General features: G+C 35.1%; 1 protein-coding gene across 10 annotated transcripts in view; it reads left to right on the top strand.

Moving 5' to 3' along the window:
- LOC120771814 (myocyte-specific enhancer factor 2) overlaps positions 1-19,291 on the top strand; it is a 147,887-nt gene that overhangs the window by 93,227 nt on the left and 35,369 nt on the right. For all 10 annotated transcript variants that reach the window (XM_040100024.1, XM_040100022.1, XM_040100032.1 and 7 more), the window contains one exon: positions 10,215-10,356. The gene's annotated coding sequence lies outside the window, so the exon portion shown is untranslated. The remainder of the gene's footprint in view (positions 1-10,214; positions 10,357-19,291) is intronic.

Genomic DNA, 19,291 nt, shown 5'->3' on the forward strand with positions numbered 1-19,291 from the left:
TAAACGCATATGTATGTGTAGGTGTGACACGCAGAGGCGCTTATCGCCTAACAGTGGTAGCGTAGTTTGTTAATTATTGCAATTTTTTTTTTTGATTTTTTAATTTTTACTAAAATTACGATTAATGAAATAAAAACTTATTTTGCAATTTAATTTAAATTTATTTGATATTATTTCATAATTAAAATAATTGTTCTCAATTTTATAAAATTTTCTAGTTTAATATTTTTTTAATTCATAAAATAATTTTTTTCAATTTTATAAATTTTAGTTTTTAAAAAATTTTTTTTTTTATTTTTAAAATTTATAAAATAAAATATTTTTCAGTTTTATAAAAAATATTTTTTTTGTTGTTTTAATGTATAAAATAAAATTTGTTTTTCAGTTTTATAAAGCTTTTTAGTTGTCGAAATCAAACTTTCCATATACCATATACCATAATATGTATTTGAAGTATACATTTTCACGTCCAAAATTAGTCGAAATCAGAGCATAACTTTTCAAGTTCTCAGTTATCGAATATGCGGAGCTCAGTGCCTATGTATGTCTGACTTATTACCGAAAGTATCGGTCACTCTGTATGGAACCTTAGTAAATATCAGAGAGCATCGTTTTTTGAAATTAAAATGTCAAAAATGGGGAAAATCGCTTCCAAATGCAATGGTGCACTGTCGTCGTCTAAAATCCATGAATTATTCTTCCACAATTCCGGCCGATTTCGACAAATGTTCTCACCCAAATATCTCACAAAGGTGTGGTTTTTTGGTTTCGGCTCGATGTTTTCCCTCCATTTCGCTGATTTTTCGACTTGCTTGCATGTCAAACTCATAAACCCATGCCTCATTGGCAGTTATATCGCTCGCCATGAATGTGCGATCGGAATTGCCACGAGCAAGCATGTCCAAAGAGACCCGTTTACGGTACTCTTTTTGAAAAAAAAAATCAGGGGACGAGTTGAACAAGAACGCGTTTCATTCTCAAAATATTCATCAAAATAATCATCAAAATCATTCGAACGGACTCGACGGAGATGTCGAGCTCTCTTGCCATATTTGCAGAGTATAAAATCTTCAATTGCACCTGAACTTAGCCCTGCCTTACTTGTTGTGGTTGCCTTTAATTTGAATATCTTTCCTTTTTTATCAATGTTTGAGTTCTCCTGTACCCATTTTATCGCACAAAAGCCATTAGTCTTTATGGGATCTTAAGATTTGCGACAATGTAATCTGGAGTGTTAATTTAATTTCTTCCACTTTCCCCTTTTATTATTATTGAATACTCCAGACTGATTGTATCGGCCTACACCTGCATTCATTTGCACCTGCTATTATAGATTTACACATACAAATATATGGTATATACCTATTACACCTATGTAGATAAATACCAAACCAAATAAGTATAACACATTATATTTTTTTCGGGTTATCTTGAATTGATCAACACTACCTCAACCCGTATACATAAGCATAAAATATGTGCATTTATTCTTCTAATGAGCACCTACCTCTCTAACCAAGATCCAGTCGCACAAAATTACCCGCTGAATCACACCGATATTCATTTGTAGCTGCTGAGTATTTTTCATACACTCAAAAAACACTCATTCTAAACTTGACTGATTATCAGTGAGAACTTTGCGTGCTGCTCTGTCATAGACTTGCGAGTATGTGTTCTTATCAGTGACTAAACTGGCATTTGTCGATAAGAATTTAATACTTTTTAATAATAAAATAAGGCCTAATAGTAAGATTTAGTGGAATTTACAGAAATTACGCTCTCCGGTTCTCTTCAAAGTCTAAACGTATACATAGCGCTGCTACTCATTGATTTATGTCGTATGTCTTCGCGGGTGTTGCGTCAAACTAAATGCGTGCTTAACGAATTTCGATTAGGTGAGGTCAGATCTAGTTGCTTGCGTTGCTTCGACACTAATTTTTTGTTGTGATTTAAGTGGTTAAAAAGAGTTCTAATTTTTCTGCAATATTAGTTAATAATATGCTTGAAGATTTATAGACCCATTTGCTGTAAAATTTTGTAAGAATTTATTCTCACAGTTCAGCTTACTATGCAAAGATGTTAAAGAAATATATATTTATAATAGTTCTGTATCTCTTCTGCAGCTTGTTTCTCCCCTCAATATATTGGTCTTTCAACGTTTTTATGAATTTATGAAATTATTATAATTTTTTAAAATTGATTGCTTAATTTTGGAGACGAAATGTGTTGCTGCTTACATTCTAGAATTGAATGTTTGCTACTTTCATTGTTGCCTACATTTTGGCGCATTTGTCTGAAAGTGTGTAAGTAGCTGTAAATTTATTTTAAAATTCAGAAAATGCTTTTTAATACATATTTAAGGAAATACTGCATATCGTCTCTAAATTTGCTAGTGCCGCTTACAGTCTAGAAATGTTTATTTCTTAAATTTTTTTAAACTATTTTGCCATAATTTTTAAGATCATTAAATTTTGGGAGCATGTATTGATCTTGCTAATTCTTCAGAGAAATAATAGTTCATTAAAAAAAAAGATTTTATTATGGTATAGATAGATAAATAAATGATGATTGCATCGCGACCTAAGGTCTATTGTACCCTTATTGTATAGATAGACCACTGTAAGAATAAATTATTGAAAAAACTTTCCTTAGAAAAAAAACATGGCCAATCCAAAAAGCATTGCACAACTATGTATTGCCTACCTTTCGGCGCTTAGTATTAATATTAGAAAAATTTCAGTATACCAAAACGTAAAACAAAACATTGGCTACATATCGGCGCTTAGCATTAAAATTAGAAAATTTCCGATATACCCAATAGTTAAACAAAAAGAGTTGGCTACCTTTCGGCGATTTGTATTAATATCAGCGCATAGTATTAAAATTAGAAAATTTCCAGTATAACGAAATGTTAAATAAAAATATTGCCTACCTTTCGGCGTTTAGATTAAAATAGAAATTTTCCCGTATACTGAAATGTTAAAAAAAAACCTTGCCTACCTCTTGGCGATCATTATTAATATTTGACAATTTCCAATACACGAAAATGTTCAACAAAAATGTTGCCTACATTTTGGCGCTTAGTGTTAATATTAGATTGCATTAGAATGACTGGAAATTATTATGGGAAATATTCAAAAGAATTGTGCACTGAAATAACTAGTTTTGAATAAGTTTTATTTTATTTTCGTTTTGTTCAAATAACTTACCCTTATTTCTGGTCTATGGGAGCACAATTTTTTAGTAAATATTTGGCAAATATAGAAATGTATAATAAAAGGAAAGTTTGGAATTTATTTGGGAAAAAGGAAATAAAGCTTAATAATATCTAGGAAAGAATATATTAAATCGAAACAAATCTCAAAAAATACAATTTTAGAAACTAGCGTATTAGAAATATAAATTATTTAATTTTTTTTATATTTAATTTTTTTTTAATACTAACTTTTAAGAATTAATCTTTTTGAATTTTAATTTAAAAAAATTATTTATTTTTATTAATTATAATTTGAAAAAAAAAAATTTAAATTTTTTTTTTAAAAATTAAATTTTTTTTTAATTTAATTTTTATTTAAATTAAATTTTTTTAATTTTAGTTATTTATTTTTTTATTTAGATTTTTTGAATATTAATTGTAAAAATTAATCTTCTTGAATTTTAATTTAAAATTATTTATTTTTTATTAATTATAATTAAAAAAAATTTAAACTTTTTAACTTTAAAAACTAAAATTTTTTTTTATTTTTCAAAATTTAAAATTTTATGTTTGAGTATGAAAAAATGTTTCGAAAATATTTAAAAAAAATTAAATTTTTAATTTTAATTTTAATTTTAATTTTCAAAATTTTAAAAATTTAATTTTTGAGTATAAAAAGGTGTTTTGAAAATATTTTAAATCTGTAAAAACACTTCGACACATGTGGGTATTACAAAAAAATAAAATATTTAAAATTGAGTAATATGGCTCGTAAGATTTTAAGTTCATGATACACAATTTACAATAACTGCTCAACACCTGCTCGCCCTTAATCGATTTCAACTTCCGTGCGGTGCTTTTCAACTCAGACACCTGTAAGACCTCCGTTGACCTCGCCATGCGAGGCACATTACCAGCAAACCAAAACAAAAACAAAACAGTAAAAAACACTCTAATTAAATGAAATCCAAATGAGCTAAATTAACGGGAAATTGATTAGTGTGACATTTCGAGCAAATTTGTCACCAAAACCACACAGCGCTTATGTGCAGGTTTTCTGGTGCAGCACTTAATCACGCGCCAACAGCCGCTTAGCGTTTCGCCAGGGAGTGAGGCAAACGCACAGCTGAGCCGCTAAGCCACTAAGCCGCAGACGCAGTGCCACAGTTCGTTTATCTTTGAACTTTACGCAGAAATCAAGTCGTTGTCAGGCAAATGTCGTGTGGTCGGTTCGGCCAAGCGAGTGCGTAAAAGAGGTTCGAAAACAATTCAAACAAAAAGTTGAAGAACCACATATGACAAGCTCGAGCAATCAGGAAAGAAACAGCATTAATATTTAATCATACAAAGGGAATTATAATGAAATAAAGTCGAGATAATAAAAAGAAATAGTCAAGCAACAACAACTACTCACAGTTATGCACATTTCAATAACTTCTTATGACTTTTTTGTTTTAAAAGAATTTGTCCTTCGCATAGTTGCAGTTCTAGTTATATTATCGCTAAGTTGCAAGCTAGCGAACTTAAACTGTAAACAGTGAAAGTAGAAAAATATTAAAAGTAACAGCTTAGTCTAGATCCTTTAGAGTTCCACTTGTTAGATACTTTTTCCTGCGCTTTTGCTTTCAGCACTTATTAAGCTATCGTTATCCTAAGTTGAGAAAATGCTCATTTGCTGAATAAGTTCTAAAAGCCAAAATGCCAAAAAAAGGCCAGTATGAAGCTACATTCTAAGTTAGTAACAATATGTCGACAGCAGCGGCATCTATTGGACACAATTCAGTGATACAATGTGCCCCCAATGACTACAAGAGTCAAGTAAGTCTGTCAAGAAACGCTGTGGCTGCGAAAACGTCTATCAAACTCTGAGAATCCGGGTTCTTAAAAGAACACGTATCTGAACACTTAGATATCCTCACACACTATGCATTCATACGGGATCATTTAGATCATGCAGTCGCCAAACCAAATTCTGGCGGCTCCTTCTCTACCTATATGCCGAGGAAGTTGTGGGTGGAAGAAGGTTGGAGGAGATGGATCAAAGCTTCGGTATAAAGTTAGTGGAGGGGTTTACTGTCAGAAGCTCTATATCAAAGAATTCCGGACTATTGCAGGGTCTTCCAAGCCGAGGTTGCAGCCATTAAAGTAGCAGTAGATCTGGTGCTCCAGAGTGCAGCTTCCTTCAGAGAACTGAACATTCATTCGCATAACAGAGCAACGATATTAGCTTTGAACTCATTTACAGACTGGTACGGCTGCCGGGCCATAGCGGAATCGCAGAAAATTGCACAGCTAGTGAACTAGCAAGGAAAGGCACCCTAGCACCGCTATCGGTCGAATGGGACCGGGTTGGTGGTCCCGTACCCTCATGTGTTCAACTACAATATAGCTGGGCTTCACGGAAGTTGCTCTATTGGCGTCCATGCTGTAAGGGTGGGAATTTCACCAGACGCCATGTCATCTGCAGAAGCTTTATGGAAGAAAAGAAGGTGGAAACAACTGAACACTTCCTTCTTGACTGTAAATACTTGGGAGCCCATCGAGCTAACGGGAGTGGAAATTAAACGGCTGTGCAAAATAATTTATAAGTTCGAACACAGGATTTCTTCTTTTTTATGGCTTCACAAAGGACAACATATAACAATCCATGTGCGATTTTCGATCAGCCATCTAACTTAACCTAACCTGGGTGTCAGCCGAAATGTTTCATTAGTATTATATCTTAGTATGGTAGGCTCATGAGGCACTTATAGACCAGTTTTTATGCTTTGCAATGCCAGACGGAGTTCCGTTACAAAGTCTATAAGGAGTAGTCATCCTTTATGATGCCTGCACTTGACACGAATTTTAATGTACTCTGAAGCCCTACTATCGATACCTCTTGCAGTGTCTCATACTGTGCTGCCAGTGCGGGACAAGTGCTCAAGGGATGCTCCATTGTTTCACTGGTGCCTTGTTCCTGACTTCGTACGTATTGCTTAGTATTTAAATTTCTTGTAGAGATTATTTCTTTATTTTATAACCACTTGGTGCAAATATATCTCACCTTCCATGTCTATGGCTCTCATAGTAATATCAAAGCTGTGTTAATTTTTTTTCAAATCATGTATTTGCAGACTTATTTCTCTAAAATAACCTAATTTTCGGTGTCAACTCACCAGCATTTGTTTTTTTCGGTGTAAAACTAACGTATAATCCATTTCTAATCAAAAAACCCACAGCCTGCTCGCTCATTAGTCCAAGCAGACGGCTTATAAATCAATTACTTCTCGACATTTATGACACAATACACGCAATGCATCTCAAGTCACTTGAGGGGCTACGAAAAAGTGCTTTCTTTTTCTCTTTTCGTTCACCCTGTTATCTCTTTCTTGTTTTCTTCTTCACTTATTCTTGCAGAAATATGCTGCCAATTCAAGATATCACTTGTCAATCTGTCGAAAGTTTTTCTTTGTTCGCCCAAGTCGTCTCACCCTGCATCCCACTTCGGTGTTGTCAGCATTTCACCTTTTTGTTTGTTGTAAGTGAGATTATTTTAATGGTATCACAACTTTCCGCTCAACATCCGGAAGTTTTGTGCGACAAGACGGAAGCATAAGCTTTACTCGCTACTTTTATGAGTTGAGTTTACTCTCTTGCTCGCAGTTATCAGCTGTCTTCTACGGCTTAAGTTACGTTTATTGCTTTCTTATTTAAATTATATTTTCTTTATTTGTTTTTTGTTGTTATCGTGTTGCGTAAGTGCAAAAGTCTTGGACCTCACGGCATTCGGTGTATTGAGACATGAAATTATGTGAATAAGAATTAGTAGCAATCGTGGGTTGTCACTAATATTTTTTTGAAGAAATTTTTTGCTCGTATTAGTTTTAATATCGCGTAATATCAGCGCAAATTTTCCAGATTGGACTGCTATATCATATAACTGCCATATAAACTGAACGATCGAACTGAAGTGCTTTTATCGAAAGGACTTTTGTTTAAAGAGATATCTTCACGAAATTTGGCAGGAATTATTGTCTAAGGTGTAATCTCCGAAAAAAATGCTCCGATCTAGTCACAATATCATATAGCTGTCATACAAGCTGAACAATCAAACTCAAGTTCTTGTATAAGTTAGGTTAGGTTAGGTTCGATGGCTGATAAAGAGAGATCGCACGTGGACTGCTATTTGTAGTAAAGAAGAACTTCTGTGTTTGAACTTATAAATTTTCACACCGCCAGTGGATGTCTAAAGGTATGCCTTCCAAGCGCTTACATCTTGTCCTTCCAAACGCGGGACAGTCAGGAAAGATGTGTTGAGTTGTTTCCAACTCATCCCATACTGTCGTTTTCCTCGTACTCCGACTCCGATCACTAGATCCCTTGTTATCAATCTTGGGACAAAAGGCTTTTGCCATAGCGCACGTACCGCTGGTGACTCAGTGCTGGACAAGCTTCCGCGAAGCCTAGCAATCTAGTGGTAGAACACAAGACGATACGGCAGCACCGACCACATTCTACCGATAGCGGTTCTAGTTACCTTAAAGGCTGCAACCTCGGCTTGCGTGACACTGCAATAGTCAGGAAGTCTGAAGCTGGAGTCGATATATAGCTCCCGACAGTAAACCCCTCCAAGCTTTATCCCATCCGTAAAGAAGCTCTCCTCTCCTCAACTCCCTCACCGGAATATGGAAAGAGAATGAGCCACCAGAACTTGGTTTGACGACTCCATGATCCAAGTGATCCGGTATGAAGTCAAAGTGTGTGAGGATATCCGAGTGTTCAGACACGTGCTCTTTTAAGAATCTAAATTCACTGAATCTGATAGCAGCTTTCGCTGCCATACACCTTCCGACGATGTCTACGAGCACTATGTGCAAGATAGCGTTAAGTGCCATCGTTGGAGTGGGCCTCAGTGCACCAGACATGCTGATGAGCGTTGCCCGTTGAAAGTTCCCGAGTTTCTTTGCAAGTGTGGTCTTTTCTAGAGCCCTCCACCACATAAAGACTCCATAGAACATTATTGGCTGGACTATGGTGTCGTTGAGCCAGAAAAGCACTTTCGTTGAGAGACCCCACCTTTTGCCAATGGCTCCTCCTCCTATTCGGCTTCCATGAAAGCTTCCTATCCAGGATGAGTTCTAGATATTTCACTGTATCCGCTCTATCTTGTGGAGTTCCCCTACTCACTTTTGGTCGAACACGTACGTTCTTGTATGGAAACCTCTATATGTATTTCTAAAGGGTATTCTATTTTCTTGTTGTGATAGTTTGTGATTTATTAATTTTTTTTGTTGAAATATGGTTTTGTTTTTTAAGGTTGAGTTATTGTTTCTTAGTTTAAATATTTAATTTAATAAAACAAATTTAAAAGAATCAAAAATAAGTTAAAAAAAAATGGTTTTTTATTTATTTTTTTTTTTTTTAATATTTTTTTATTTATTTTTTTTTTTAATAAAATAAAAAAAATATTTTTTTTTGCAAAAACAAATCGTTTTAGTAAAATTAAATTTCATATTTGCATTAAATTAATTAAATTTTTCCTAAAGATTTTTTCAGTAAAAATCTTATTTTCTCCAAATAATTTTTTTATAGTGTTTTTTCTTGTTGTAGTTTAATATCAGTAATCAGTAATAAAACTTAAAAATAAAACCATTGCTTTCCATTTCAAAGTCATAAGACTGAAATCCACACCCTGCTAACCATACTTACTATGTCTGTTAGCAGTTTGTATGTAAAGTTGTATGTTTGTATGTGTTTGAGTGTGTGACAAATATTCCCGCTGGGCTGTGGCGCGCTGCCATAATCATCAGGTGCATTTGCATTGACAGCAATAAATGGATTATTTATGATTTTAAAAGCAATTCGCCGCGCACACGCAATGCCAGAGACAGCCAAGAAGAAGAAGCAGAAGAAGATGACAAAGAAGCACCAACAAATCGTAACAAACAACTTTGAAACATTGACTTTGACACTGACCAAACGGGTTGCGTACTTTTTTCGGTCCTAACGAAAGGGAAGTGCAGCTGCGTTTGCCACTTTTTGCTTATGAAGAATTTGGGAGCAGCACAGTAACAATAACAACAACCAGGCAAAAGTGCTAATGATGATTTTAAGCAAACTTTAATGGCGTCCGGTTTTTGTTACATTTACTTTTTTATTATTATATTTTTTTGTTTGTTATCGACTTTAATGACAGACGCGCTTAATATTTGGCAACAGGGTTCATTCATCCGCCGCAATGAGGAAAAGTAAAAAGTACGACAAAAAAATTAAATTTAATTTAAGTTAAACCAACGAGCTTTTAATGCAATTGCACTAATTTATTTGCGCACGGCGGGCTGGGTGCGGAGGAAAAGTATGAAACCAGTTTGCTGGCTAATTTGCACACTTTTGCTGGCAATTGCAGGCGCTCATTGGCAGCGCAGTGACAAGTTCAATAAAAATGTGTAATATACTACACATTTTTTCGGTGTAATTTTTAAGAGAATTTTTTTTAGCAGTCAGGAAAAAACATATAAAAATTTTTTTCTATCGAAATAAAAGAAATTTATCGAAAAATAAAATTTTAATCGGAATATAAAAGAATTGTATCGCAATAAAAAAATATACAAAAATAATAATAAATAACATATAAGAAAAATTGTTTCGATAAAATTCGATAAAAATGTTTTCGATAAAACGAAATAAAAAAAAAAATATCGAAATAAAAACTTGCAAAAAAAATAAATAAAGTATAAGAAAAAAATTTATCGGAAAAAAATTAATCGACAAAATCAATCGCAATTTTTTTATCGAAAGAAAAAAAGTTATCGAAATAAAAATATACAAAAAAATCAACAAAATATAAAAAAATGTTATCAGAAAAAAAAATTAAAAATCATTAAAAAAATTAAAAATCTTTAAAAAAATGTACATTCCGAGTATGACTCAGCGTTGACTTGTTATTTAGCGCTTAATTAGGAATATTTCTGTTTTTTTTGTATTTTTTTCTTTTTTTTAATACTTTAAATTAATTCCGGCTTTTTTTTCTTTGCAGCTGTTTTAAACACACATACCAACGAAGCAACACACACACGATCACAGCTACATTTGCAGCAAGCCAGCAAGAAAGCTTAACGCCTGCACTCTTTGTGGCGCGTCAGGAGTACGCTTTCCAACACACGCTGCCACAAAAAGCGGTAAGTGCTCGAGTTGTTGCCGCACAAGGCGCCATTATTACAATTTTTATATAATATTCATATATACATATACATATACATATACATATATCGACATATACATATATATTTCTATAAAGACTTGTTGCCACTGGCAACAATAAAAGATGGCGGCTGGAGAAAACTCAGCAGCAAAGCATTTAAGCGGCTTCCGGGAAATATTTCTATGTTGGCAAGATGCGCACAAATGAGCTGTCTTATAGATGGTAATAACAACAACTACTACACTTTTAAGTAAACACAACCATGTAACTCCCAAACAGCGACGCTGCCTGTCTCCAATGGCAATAGCAAGTAAACATATATATGTATATGCAATGTATATTATACATATATGCATATAAATATACATTAGTATAAAGATATACATATCTACATTAACATGTTGATATATATACCTATATGAGTATATATATGCATCTGTATATGCTTCTCCACAGCTTTAATTTGCCTGTCGTCGCGGTATTTGCCGCCATTTGCCGATTTGTCGAGCAATCGCTACGCTAGACAAATAAGAAATGCAAGCACGCGCACACACACTCACACAATAAACACACACAGGCACAAGTGTTTGCCTGTATTTCGATAAAATGCCGATTGTTGAATATGCTTATGCGCTTTACTAACATTTCTTGTGAATTTGTGTGGAAACACTTAGTTATTCTACAAAGTGTGTCGCCTCCTCCACTTTCGCTTTGAAAATATGCAAACAAGTGCGTGTGTGTGTGCATAGGTGTTTATTAGCAACGCTGGCAGTTAGCATAAGTAGCGTGTGCCATTTGTGCCGCTTGAATACGTGTGGGCGCCTTGGAGACTAATGAAGATATTTCCTTTTAACGAATTGAGCCGTCTCTAAAGTCATTTAAGAGTTTAACCTCTGCTTCTTTAAAATTTACATTGCTACGCATATTCTTGAAGAGCTCGGCGTACCTCTTACTTTTTGCTGACTTTATGATCACGGCCTGTGATCGTCGTTTGCGCCTATTATTTGCTCTCTGACTTGCACCTATATTCCTCTCTTGTGGTCTCCCTTTTGTATTTTTATGTGCTTCGTCCACAGTTCCTCCGTTGGCGTGGGTATTCCTTGTTTCTTTAGGCCAAACTTTTTGCCACTGGCCGCTTGTTCGTTTCGTGGCTCCACAGGGTTTGTCGCGCGCCGCTTCGAAGTTATTGACTCGGTGGTTGTTATGCTTAGATGCACCCGTCTTCTTTTCTCATTTTCTGCGATGAACCAGTTTCTACGGTAACGCTTGATTACGTCAAAGAGTTCGTCTAGCTGTGCCTTTCCGTTCTTAACATCCATGCTCACGTTGTTCTGTTTTGTCATAGCCAACTTCATTATTTGCACGATACTCTTGCACTCCTCTAGCGATTAGTTTACTGTCCGTCTCATTTGGGTGATGTATTCTTGTTTCGGTGAGTTTTGAGATCCTCTATGGTGGCAACTGGGGTGCGCTTCCCTTTTCCTTGTTTTTCTGATGGTGCTTTTGTGAGCGGAGTTTTTCTCGAGGCTGTCTTTAATCCAGTTTGGTCGGGTTGTTTTCGGAGTGACGGTGAGTAGAGGGGAAATAGATTCTACTAGTTTTACGGAAGATGGTCCCGTATTCTTCGTCTTGGCCATCTTTATTTTGTTGTTCTTTTTGCTGGGTTTTTGTTGTTGTTGCGGTGTATTATGAACCCCGTGATTAACTATGCAAGCAGGGTGGCTATGCGAGGATTGACACAAGCTCTTATGGGAGTTTATGTTCGGAGTCAGGTTCGGGCACGAATCAGGAGCTCCTCTCAACTGAACCTGTGCAGCCAAAAAATTATGGCGACTGGTTTCCAGTACACCATTAGCAGAATCTTACTGGGCTCAATTCTGATGCGCGCTTGCCCAGCGTTTTTCGTTGATGTCTTTGCACATTTGGTGCTGAAGAAAAACATGCACAATCGTATTATTCAAAGTGTTGCCCAACTGCTGTTAAAAGATTTTCTCATCTTTCTGGCAATTTGTGGATAACATTCCAAAAGAACTCCGCCGGCTTGGTGGCCAACTATGAATCAATAGTATTTTTGATACCCTGTTCGTATGTGAACCGTAATGCAATGAGAGCGTTCTGCATTGACTGTATAGAAAAATGGTAGTCAGCAAGCGCAAGTTCCAGGCTATAAGGCAGGTGAGACAAAACTTCTCAGCCGCTGTTTTCCGAATAGCTTTAACCGGTCTTGCAGCATAACGTCGCAGATTCCGTACATTTTTCGGCAGAACTCACTTCAATTTCATGATTGGTTGTCGGTAGCGTTAACCATTACTGGTCTCAGCTGGTTTTAGAAGCTCATACTAGAGGGCAACTCTCTGATGCCACCATGTATAGAGCATGGATATGTGGCTTTGCTATTTATGCGGCTTAGCTGTTGATTTGGTTGGTTGGCTAGGTGGCACATATAATTTTTGACGTAATAAATTTCCGACATATGTACGTAATCGTCTTTCAGCGTATCTTGGCTTCAATTAATATGTCACCCAATATCTGTGTCTTGTAAGGGATCCGGCTGCTTTTGAACGGCTTGAAATGGCTGCTTGAGTGACTTCCAAAGTTTCTGCGAACAGTTCTTGTTTTATATTCTTCATCGGCCAAGTCTTCCAGTTCCTCATCTTCAAACTTCTTTTACCGTCCCGTAAACATCTTGAATTCGAAAAAAAAACCTGGGAAAACTTCAATTTTCTCTAAAGAATAACTATGCAACGCCTTTGTCGCATTTTTTTTATTGTTTTATCTTGCTCAACCGCTTATATGAAACGATTTTCCTGGCATACAATTAGTTTAGCATTTATATGACTTCCTTAAAGCTAAGTATATAGCAGTATATTCTGCTATTTACTTACACACATAGCATAGATCAAGTTTAGATGCTCAGAAGCATTAATTGGTGATGTGCTTTTTGTCTGTTGTATGCTGTTAGCTGTCAAATTTATTGAAAAAATTGCAAAAATAACAAAAAAATTGTAAATGATTGAAAACTGAAAAATTGAAGATGTTTCCTGTCCACAAATCTACTTGCAGTGATGCTTTAGCTCCCATTGTTGTTGTTATTGTACTTCACTAACTGTGCCTTAACAGCGAGTATTTGGCCATTAAAGTTGCTCATGCGTCACACACTCACTTAAAGAGTAAGTCAGTCATCTAGTTAAGACAGCTCGATGCAGTTGGCAACGCCACATTCAAATGTGAAATTCAACAAGCCAAATAAAAGTTACTCATACGCCGTGTATGCACTGACGATTGGCCTGCATTTTTCGGGCGGCTCGTTGGTGTTCAAGTGCTATGCGCGGTGCACTCGACCGCAATACAAATGCAAAACAAACACATATGCATATATATAGACAAACTCACACACACGCACACATATGGTACACAAATGTGTTTATATTCGCCACAAATGACAACTGCTTCACCTGATTTGGCACCAACACACTTTCTTTTTGTGTGTTTGTGTGCGCACTTCCTTCCCAAATGTCTTCAGAAGCACTTGCCACATCTGCTTCAGCACTTGGCGGCATTTTGGTTGCTTCGGGCGCGTACTTTTAACCACCTTTACATGCATATAGTTTCATAATTTGTCATTGTGCGCGCGTCGACGTGACAGGAAATGTGCTCAAGTGGGCATTGGTTTGTGCCACAACTGCTGTGCGTAATTAGAAATCTTCTAGACACGTACGCTTTGCTGTTGGCACAATTTTTACTTTATATTTTATCATTTTTTTTTGTTTTTGTAGGGTGGGCTTTCTTCAGTTCCTTTGCAGGCATTTACTTTCATTTTCATTTCGAATGACCGCAATTTCCATGCCTTACAAATGCTCGACAATCATCCTTGTTGTTTTTCTTTCATCATGTGTGCATTGTATGTGTCTGCTTCGTGACTTTCGTTGGAAGTATGCGAGAAAACTAGTATTGCTTTTGTAGTTGCAATTAATGGTAGGTGCTAATCACTATAAGCCAGCAAACCAAGTCAAGTTGTGACCCCAGGCCAAACGTTTGCTCAGCTGCACTCATACAGTCAACTGCATGCGCGCTTACACATACCAATACACTACAATCGTCGTGTGTGGTGAAGTGTGCAGGTATAAAGCGTCCAATTAGCTTTAGAGGCTGGCTTGACATAATTTTCAATTTTGTGTGCCTGTTAAAAACAGCTTGTTTGAGCTACAATTTTTTCAAAGAAAATTGTTGTTTTTTTAAATATCGGTTTACTATGGCATATAGCTGCCATGCAAACCAAATAAACAAAATTAAATTTTTGTATGGAAAACTATTTTATTTGATGAGTTATCCTCAGGAAATTTCACACAAATTTTTTTCTTAAGCAATGCCACAATATCTGTAGAAATTTCCCAGATCGGATCACTATAGCATATAGCTGCTACATAAACTGAACAAAGACAAGACAACACGTTAACTACGGTTGCACCGAAGCTAAATACCCTTCACAGGTGCATTTCTGTTAGTAACTGTGTGTTCAGTTTGTATGGCAGCTATATGCTATAGTTAACAGATCTGAACAATTTCTTCGGAGATTACATTGTTGCCTTAGAAAATAATATATACCAAATTTCGTGAATATATTTTGTCAAATGTGAAAGTTGTCCATACAAAAACTTGATTTCGATCGTTCAGTTTGTATGGCAGCTATATGCTATAGTTAACCGATCTGAACAATTTCTTCGGAGATTACATTGTTGCCTTAGAAATTAACATATACCGAATTTCGTGAATATATTTTGTCAAATGTGAAAGTTGTCCATACAAGCATTTGATTCCGATCGTTCAGTTTGTATGGCAGCTATATGTTATAGTGCTCCGATATCGGCCGGTCCGACAAATGAGCAGCTTCTTGAAGAGAAAATGACGCTTGCAAAATTTCAAAACGATATCTTAAAAACTGAGGGACTAGTTCGTATATACTATACAGACAGACAGACGGACAGACAGACGGACATGGCTAAATCGACTCAGCTCGACATACTGATCATTTATATATATACTTTATAGGGTCTCCGACGATTCCTTCTGGGTGTTATAAACTTCGTGACAAACTTAATATACCCTGCTCAGGGTATAAAAATCAAGGAACTTCTTTGTTTGTGAAGGTGCAGCCGAATTTAACGTATTTACCTCATTTGTGTAGATATACATATATGTATACATATATATGTACATATTCAGCATATATGTATATATTTTTTTTTATTTTTTTTCACTTAATATTTTTCTTGCTACGTCCACGAAATTTAATCAGCCCTAAATGAATTAAATAAATAGATAGCGAACATTTATGAACAAGATCTTAGCTCAGCTGATCCCACACAAACACACACACACACACATACACACATTTCTTTAACAGTTAAATGCTTGCAAAGCAGCTGTTGATCTTCTTAAGTCATCAGCCATGCACCCGTGTAGATACAAGCATGTGTGCGTGTTTCGGAGCACACACACTCACACAACTGTCCGAGAGCTGCATATTTTCGAAGTGCTATTTATTTTCGTGTTTATTTCTGTTTGATTTTTACTATTTCGGTAGCATTGTGCGATTGCAAATAGACGATGTCGTCAATCAGTGTGATCCATAAACTAGCAATGGCGCGCTAATTCGATACTCATTTTGTAGCCAGTCGGTTTGCTTGTTCAAAAAAAAAAAAAGAAAAAAAAGCAACAACAAGTGTAATATTATTTATTAGAAACAATATTCTACATTTTTCACACCATTTCGTTGGCGTGTTGATTTGAAAGATAAATAATTATTTGCATTTGCCAGAGCAGCTTGTTTTCGTTTCTATTGTTGTTTTTGTATATACGTTGTTACTTTTATATTAATTGTTGTAGTTCTATTAAATGCTTTGTTGTTTTGGCGCTGTGTGACAGCCATTAATTTGCAATTTTCTCGAGGAATTCGCTTAAGTGGCACTTCGACTGACGAGCCGCGCAGCAGAGCGCCATCTGTCAGTCCAAAACCAGTATAATCAGTTGTATGTATGTATGTAGTTTGTTGCTTTACAATTAGATCAGTGGATAGTATTTTTAAAGCATGTTATCCACTAAAGATTGTCAAATAGTGTATTGACCTGCTACAAAGTTGAACAGCAGCGATTTTTTTCAGGGTGAGATCAGTTGAAAATGTCTCGATGTCGAACAAATTTTTCTTTGAAACTTGGGATAGCTCACAGATAAGATCACACAATGGGAACTGATTCTATAGGTTAGGCTAGGTTAATCTGGTAGGCCAATAAGCCACGCATAGATCAGTTTTGATCCTTTGTGATTCACATGCTAGGTTCATAAGGAGTAGTCATCCTTTAGGATGCTTGCGCTTGACGCGAATTGTAATTGACTCTGCGGCTTCACTATCGATACCTTATCGATCATACCTTGGAGTCATTAATTTGTTTACCTGGTGCCCTGCTCTAGACATTTCCTGCAGTCTTCTCGATCTGTCAGCTACATCCTGCGTGCATGTGTCGCCTTCAGAAAGTGACCAGTTAGTATTTCCATCATGTTCCTACAGTGTCTTCTATCGAGTGCCAATAGGAATTTTGTGTACTTCCTATCTACCGTTATGCACATGACTTTTGTAGTTTTGCACACAGGTAGCTCGTTCTTTCCAATTTCTTATTTAAACTTTATTACCTTATTAAAAGCCCGATTCGGTCGTTGTTGGAACCAACCTGAGAACCTATAACGTCCATTTGGAAGCATAGTATATTCTGCCTTCATATATAGCTTCTACTACACTACTTTAGCTTCTATGTAAATATTCTGTGTATTTGAGCACAAGATTATATCGAAAAACCCGATTGCTGTGATCACTTTTGTTAGGTTGGTGCAAGTCTTGGCTAAGTTAAAGTTGAAAAAGTTGTTCTGAACCATGACCAGGTCTCTGTTAGTAATATCAAACAATCTCCCGAATCTATTTTAAAAATGAAAAATCTTCGTCGATTCTTCAAAACGTGTAAGAGAACTTTCCAATTGTAATTTGACAGTAAAAAGAAATATTCTTGGTTATGCCTTTGTTTTGCCACCATTCTCCATACAGCATATGATGTAGTGTGCTAGGGCTTAAAATCAAGTTCGCTCAATTTACTATAGATTTCAGTTAGGGGGTTATGAGTGGGAAAGGGTTCACTTCTTGAGCTTAAACCTAAAACTTTGAGGTTTAAATAACACCAACAATAATTTTAAGTACATCAGCCATTTTTTCGTAGATTCGCAAGGGTCCAGCTGAAAAATATTGAAAATTACTTACCACATAAACTCAAAATTGAACTCAAACACTTCTTGAACTTAAATCAATGACTGTTACATTTAGATAACACCAAATGTAACCCCCTTAAGTGTTTATTTATAAAAAGGCGAGGACCTAATTAAAAAATTTTGAAATTCACATTTGCCATAACCTCAAAGTCGAACTAAAATTCTTCGAAATAGCAGCCCAATGCTCGTCTTGGCTTACCAAAAACAGCTCAAATAATTAAAAACGAGCTTTTTGTTGTTATTTTAGATGCTCACAATAATTACATATTGTTTTTATTTTTTCTAAATTAATTGCTAAATATAAATAACGCCGGCAAACAGCCAGGCAGTCTGCGCTGCTGCGACCTTTGCGGCCATGCAAAAAAAGGCAATAATAACAAAAATATTACAAAAATTAATGAATTTGAGATCCACTAAAGTTTCGCAATTATCATACGGCCCAACAAAAGACACACACACACATACATATTTCTACGCAGCGAAGTTGTTATCGGAGCTCATTTTCGCTAATAGTTTAAATCAATATTAGCATACAAAATTATGCGTCGCGCATAATGGAGGGCGGAGGCGCGTGTGTTGCGGCGCCCGACGAGCCAACAACAGTCCCAACAGCGCAGCCACCCAGCACAGCTTCACCTTTTCGGCTCGGCTCAGCGGCTGTGCGGTGCCGTCCAACATGTGCGCAAATATTTACAAATTCCATACAGACATTCTAACGTCTCTGTACATATGTGTGTGTTTGTAAGTGTGTAGTGTAGTTACATTTTCCCGGGCCACGTGCTGTGGAGTGTCTGTCTATGTTGTTAACAATATTGTTTTCCACCGTTTTCGTGGAAATGTTGCAAACAAAATTGGCGAATAGTGAGTTGACAATAATATTTACGAGGCTACAATGGCTTGTACTTTCAGCTTAATCATGGTTTCAATCGAATTTCGATTTTAACTCGTGTTTGCTGATCTGACTTAGAATTATTTATTAAAAATCAGGTGGCGAAGCTTTTAACGCTTTTTTATAACAGTTCCTAATAATTTGCACTGAATTCTATTACTATAACATTAAAAAAAAATGTTTAAAAAAATTACAAAACAATAAAAAATTTATTAATAGAATAAAATTACAATAATATAGAAGTAAATTTTAAATAAAAAAATATTTTTAACATTCAAGAAATTCATTATTAATTGAAAATGTAAAAAAAAATATTACAAAAAAACATAAGAAAGCATAAAAAATAAATAAAAAGTTTAATAATGAAATTCCAAAAAAGAAATTATTTTAAAGAAATTTGTAACTACAAATTTTAAAAATAAAACTACAAAAAATGAAACATTTATTTGAACATTTTTTTTTAACAAAAAATAATTATTTAAACAAAAAATATTTATTAATGTTTTAACATTTTTAATCGAAAAAAAATATAAAAAATTTAAAAAAATATACATATGTACATACATATGTATATTATTAAAAAAAAAATTTATTATATTTATTTTAAAAATGAAAGTTCAAAAACCTTAAAAAATGTATTTAAAACATTTTCAAATAATAAATTAAACAAAATTTATTTTATTTTAATTTATAAGAATAATCTTTGAATACA

Source organism: Bactrocera tryoni, chromosome 3 (assembly GCF_016617805.1).
Source record: "Bactrocera tryoni isolate S06 chromosome 3, CSIRO_BtryS06_freeze2, whole genome shotgun sequence".
NCBI lineage: Eukaryota > Metazoa > Arthropoda > Insecta > Diptera > Tephritidae > Bactrocera > Bactrocera tryoni.